This window comes from Nicotiana attenuata, unplaced genomic scaffold (assembly GCF_001879085.1).
Source record: "Nicotiana attenuata strain UT unplaced genomic scaffold, NIATTr2, whole genome shotgun sequence".
Classification (NCBI taxonomy): domain Eukaryota; kingdom Viridiplantae; phylum Streptophyta; class Magnoliopsida; order Solanales; family Solanaceae; genus Nicotiana; species Nicotiana attenuata.
This window is the reverse complement of record NW_017672078.1, coordinates 21,299-27,515: the sequence shown is the minus strand read 5'-3', so window position 1 is coordinate 27,515 and position 6,217 is coordinate 21,299. Positions and strand designations below refer to the sequence as shown.

At 39.5% G+C, this 6,217-nt stretch overlaps 1 non-coding gene across 1 annotated transcript; it reads left to right on the top strand.

Annotated features, from left to right (window-relative positions):
- The first annotated feature begins 572 nt into the window (after positions 1 to 572).
- Positions 573 to 643, top strand: TRNAG-GCC. Its single transcript has one exon. It is a non-coding gene; the product is annotated as a tRNA-Gly (tRNA).
- Positions 644 to 6,217: the final 5,574 nt, after the last annotated feature.

Here is a 6,217-nt window from a genome sequence, read left to right as displayed (position 1 = left end):
GTAAAATCCCTCGATGACATATTTTATCACAATTAATATTTTTTGGCTGATAGAGGGATCAAATGGTATCTAGTTCATTTGATGGTAGCTTGGAGGATTAAAAGCATGACTCTTTCTTTCCAATTGGCTGTTTTTGCATTAATTGCTACTTCATTAATCTTATTGATTAGCGTACCCATTGTATTTGCTTCTCCTGATGGCTGGTCAAGTAACAAAAATGTTGTATTTTCTGGTACATCCTTATGGATTGGATTAGTCTTTCTGGTGGGCAGCCTTAATTTTCTCATCTCTTGAACCTATTCGTCGCAGACCCAAAAAAAAATGACCCCCCTATTTTTTCTCGGTTGTGAGACACATTAAATTGGAATCTAAGTCCCCAAAGAAAACGCAAATCAAATAAAGAAAACCAAAAAATTAGAGGGGGGTCAAACTTCTTGAATAAAAAGAATACAATTAAATAAAAAAATAATTAGAATCGTTCTGAAGAGAATATGAGTCCCGGCACAGCACAAAAAAGATCCGGTTATATATCATATATGTGGGTACATATTGTGTATCAAGAACAAAAAAATGCGGATATGGTCGAATGGTAAAATTTCTCTTTGCCAAGGAGAAGATGCGGGTTCGATTCCCGCTATCCGCCCAAGATCCAAGATAAAGTAATTTTATTACTATTTATTTATTATTTAATTTCATAAATAGCATTAAATATATCCTTAAATTAAGGATTTGGTATAGTTGGCCGTGATAGTGTAGTGATTCTATCCCTCCCCTACGTTTTCTTTTTCCTTCCACCCCCAAAAAGCGAAAGGCGGGAATTAATTACTAGTTAACAGAGTCAACCCTAAAATAGTTTGGCAAAACAAGATGTTGCGGAGACAGGATTTGAACCCGTGACCTCAAGGTTATGAGCCTTGCGAGCTACCAAACTGCTCTACCCCGCGCCGAAGATAAGAACTGAAAACTAATAGATAAACAAGGATTAAATGCGCCCCTCCACCCTATCTGTACAAATAGAATAGCCCATTTATACAGAATGGTAAAGGGGCTTCTATGATCATCGACCATAGAAATAGAAATGAAGCGTTAATCCTTACCAACTTGATCTTGTTGCTCCTGGCAACAAACATGCATGAACCATTTCACGAAGTATGTGTCCGGATAGTCCAAAGTCTCGATAGTTAGCTCTCGGCCTTCCGGTCAAAAAACAACGTCGATGAAGGCGTGTAGGTGCACTATTCCGTGGTGGGGATTGTAACTTTCCATAAATTTCCCATTTGTCACTCAACGACGGAACCTTGCTTATTTCTTTCTTTGAGGATCGACGAATCGAATGATATTTCTGTTCCAATTTTTGCCTCTTCTTCTCCCTCTGAATCAAACTTTTCCTTGCCATAATGGTTGAATTCCTATTAGTATCCATGATACAAGTCGAATCCTAGAAGTAGAAATAGTAAGAAGTGCAACGCCTACTCCTCGAAAGATATGAATATCGGATACACCAATTAAAAAATATTAAAAAAATTTGCCCGACGTAGAGGCAATCAAGTGAAGCCCACATAAGGAATATAAAGCTACGAAAAAGTGAGCTTCCAACACAATCTTGCATTGTACAATTGGAAAAGGGCCACTGGTTTACCTCTCCAGCGAATCAAATTAGCCAAAGGTGTGCGTTCATAAGACCATGCTAAAGTTTCAATCAATTCCTGCCAATATCCACGCCTAGAAATAAGAACATAATCCAGTAGCCCAACCAAGAGTTGAAATTAAGAACATCCATGCCCAAACCGATAAACTATTTCATTACTCTATAAAGGATTATAATCCGATGATAACGCTTGTTAAAGTTTAACCATTAAATAAATCCCTTAGCAGCCCTCAAATAAATTTAACTGAAACGTTAGACCCTGCATAATGTGATTGCTGTCCAATGCCAATAAAAAGTAACCCATCCAATAGTATTTAACATCCAAAAAACTGCCAAATAAAACACATCCCATGCCGAAATATCACAAGTACCGCCTCGTCCTGGGCCATCGCACGAAAAACTATAACTGAAATCCTTTTTATCTGACATTAACTTGGAACCACGTGCATCTAAAGCACCTTTTACTAAGATCAATGTAGTTGTATGTAAACCAAGAGCAATAGCATGATGAACCAAAAAGGCTCCAGGACCTATGTTAAAATAAATGAATTACTATTTTCATTAACAACATTTAACCAACCCGGCAACCAGATGCTTCGACCCGCATTAAATGCTGGACCACTCGTTGGAAATAAAGTACATCGAACCCATATGAAGTTTTACCATGAGCGGATTGTATCCATTGAGCAAATATAGGTTCAATCAAGATTTGCTTCTCCGGAGTGCCAAAGGCAAGCATGACATCATTATGAACATAAGAGTCCCGAGGCTAGGAATCTCAGAAAGAGGCTGGCCCAACTTAAATGAGAATGATAGCTACTTTATGCTGCTAACATTTCTTGCCAATACATTATCTTCATTTTGCTCCGGATTGTAATCTCTAATGAAAAATATAGCTCCATGAGCAAAAGCTCCTGTCATGATGAATCCTGCGATATATTGGTGGTGGGTATATAATGCAGCGTGAGTAATAAAGGTCATGTGCTATGAATGCATAAAGCAGGTAAAGAGTACAATGTGTAGAGCTACCAAAGAAGATAATAACCCCTAAAGAAGCCTAGAGCAAGGCCTAATTGAAAAATGAAGCGAATTATTTATTGTGTCATAAAGACCCTTATGTCCACGCCCCAATCGTCCCCCCGGGGGGAATATGTGCATCTAAAAGATCTTTCATACTGTGCCCCAAATCCCGAGATGGTTCTATACATATGGACTAGCAACGAGAAAAAATAAATGCAATAGCTAAATGTGAGAGGTCAATATCAGAGCAGAAACATTTTAGTCGATTTGTGGATGGGATCCCCCGAGAAGAGTTAGAATGGCAGCTTCCCGCCCCTTGGCGGTTACTAAATTAAATGACTACTTGATATCGGGTTTTGAGCATAAAGATGCAATTGACTATAAAAAGGGCACAACCACATGTGTGGGTGTAGTATAGATACATCGTAAGAAATTATTCACCCGAACGTTACTCGCCCTACTTTGATGAAAGGAAGTAGCAACATGAAACTAAATGCCTTGTCAAGCCAAGGGAACTTACGCAGAAAGAGTCCTGAAAATGATATTCAGACGACGATTCGCATTCTTTAACCGGGAAACTGTCTACGGTTTCCATTTCGGTTGTAGGTTGTAACAACCTGCCTTTAAGGATAATGGGGAAAGAAATAATAGAAAAGAGGCCAGTATAAAGACTTTCATTAGTACTAATAACCTCGATTTGTATACCACCACTGATAAGCACCAAATCAAGCGATATTCACTGGGCCAAGGAGCACCCCTTCGAGTTAAAAGCTTCCACGGCCAGGTTACAAATGAGGATCCCAAATTGCAATAGTAATAAGGCTTACATGTAAAGGGTCCATCTACCCACGACTCAAATTTCTTGCAACAACTACATGAAACAAATTTCCGGAATCCACAGAAAAATTATTGGCTAAATGACCGAAGTGAGAAGCAAAAAATAATTCTGATTAAAGACGTTCCCTTCAAAGTTCATCATGATTCTCGAAGTCATGTGCGGTAGCAATACAAAACCAAATACGACGAGTATGGATCCTGAGCTAAGCCTTGGGCAAAAGCCTTGGAAAATCATAATGCCATATGCTTCTTATAATCTCCTAGGCCATTATCCATACTGCAATTAATTCTTGCTAAGGAAGAATGCCCATTGTATGTGGGCACACAGACAGGTAATGGTTACTCCTACAGCACGTCCTGTTATAATTGTCAAGGCTCTCGGTGAGTAGCAGGAGCAACTTTTAATTTATTATGAGGCCAAACGATGAGTCAAATAAGTTCTTGCCAATAACCACGTCCACTGGAGATAGAAACATTAAACTAAAAGCCAGACAAAATGCAGCACCTAGGAAAAAAAAGGCCATAATTGAAGATAATGAAGAACATAAGACTGAATTACCTGGGTGCCTGTGCCATAAGAGAATCGCGGAGCTCACCCTTTAATAGTAATAAAACTTTGCCAAAGTTCTCCCGTGATATGAGTTTACTACCACCTTGCCTTACACTGCCCCAACATCTGACTGCATTTTTTCAACTCGAATGGAATATTCTACCGAAATTCCATTTGTACAAGTCCAGGAATAGTCCTAAAGAAAGACATATGAATCCCAGGCCGATACTTACCAGTACCCCTCTTATCCAGGTCCATCAAAGGAAAACGAAAACCAAGATTTGGCTTTATGCGGATTCAAACGGGAACTAGCGGAGCAAAGTAGAACACCTTTCAAAGTATCAATTAACGGTCATAATGAATCGTAAATGCATGAATGTGATGTCCAAGAAATGCAGGTTTCCTTAATGGTAAGTAGGCAACAAAAGCCACCTTGCACCCGGAACTGCCATAAAATCACAACAGCTTAAGTTTTAAACTGGATACTTGCTGTTGCGCCAGGAAGCCGTTCCATCATGTGCTAAAGCATGGGATGTTTATGTATCCATTAGAGGAAAAAACAGGCTTTTGTAATTGTTTTATAGGTGGTATCTGGGAAAAAACATAAATCTTCGAGGAATGCCCTACAAGTGCTGCATGGTATCATTATGAATATACAGAACAAAACGCCGCGAAAGCCTAGAAATATCACATGCCCGACTGAGATGGGATACGAGTTGCATCACATGTCTAAGGACACGATCTAACAGATCGTTTGTACCGAGTAGTTGGATCATAATCTCTTACCATAAAAGTGGCTTCATCGCGCATCACCAAACTATGAGAAATCCACAATCACATGTTGATCTGTGAACAATGACAGTTGTGTACCATAGTCAGTAGCTAGATACGGATAAGGGGGCATGGAATACATATGGTGAGCTACAACAATGGTTTAAAAGCCTAACATAGCTAAGTTAAGATATAATTGAGCATGAGACGTTGTTAGGATCTCAATGGCTTTATGGCCCTGACCTGTATTGGACCTTTATGAGCTTCTTAAATATCTTTTAGTCCATGACAATACCCCAGTGGTCCTTACATGTGACCTGCTTATCAGGAAAGAATTGTAATAGGCTAAATGGTGATGGGCAATAGTCAGCCACATACCCAGTTACTAGATCCAATCCCCACGAAAAAGTAAGATTAAAGTCCGCATATTTTGACCAATTCAAGGTGAAAATGGGTTGCTCCCTCGGCAAAACTCCGGATAAAGTTGAGCCAAAAGATCTCGATTCAAGATAAATTCATGAGGAAGTGGTATCTCTTTAGGATCTACTCCAGCGTTTAGAAATTGGTTAATCGGTAAAGATACATGTACTTTGACTCTCTCCCAGAGAGAGACCCAAGTCCTAGTAGCCCTGCCAAATGGTGATTCAGCATAGATTCTACATCTTGAAACCAAGCCAATTTTGGCGCCGCTTTATGATAATGAAACCAACCAGCAAAAAGCATTAACGCTGCAAGAAACGAATGCCCCAATTTTGTACAATAGATTGTAATTCACTAGTTATTCCATATGCTCGCCAAATCTTGAAAAAAACCAGAGGTTATTTGTATTCCTCGGAAACCCCCGCCTACGTCACCATTTAATATTTCTTGGCCCACTATTGGCCAAACCACCTGGGCACTAGGCCCAAAGTGAGTTGGATCACTTAGCCACGCTTCATAATTAGAAAAACGAGCACCGTGGAAATACATGCCTCTCAGCCAAAGAAAGATGATGGAGAGTTGACCGAAATGTGCACTAAATACTTTCCGGAGAGTCTCCTCCAAATCACTGCTATGGCTATCGAAATCGTGAGCATCAGATCCAAGTGGTAGTATCAGGCCCTTTAGCTATTGTTCTTGAGAAACGACCCGGTCTGGCCCATTCCTCGAATGAAGTTTTTACGGGATCCCTATCTACCAAAATTTTAACTTCTGGTTCCGGCGAACGAATAATCATTGAGTCCTCCTCTTTTTGGACAACACATACAAAGAGACCCGCCAACAGTCAAATAATTAGTGAACCTTAGAGATAGAGAGATATTTCTATAATTAGTTTGTTTCTCTTCTATTTTTCTATTCTCCCATCTATCCTATCTTCTTTAGTTATTTACTTAGAGCAATTATGATCTGGA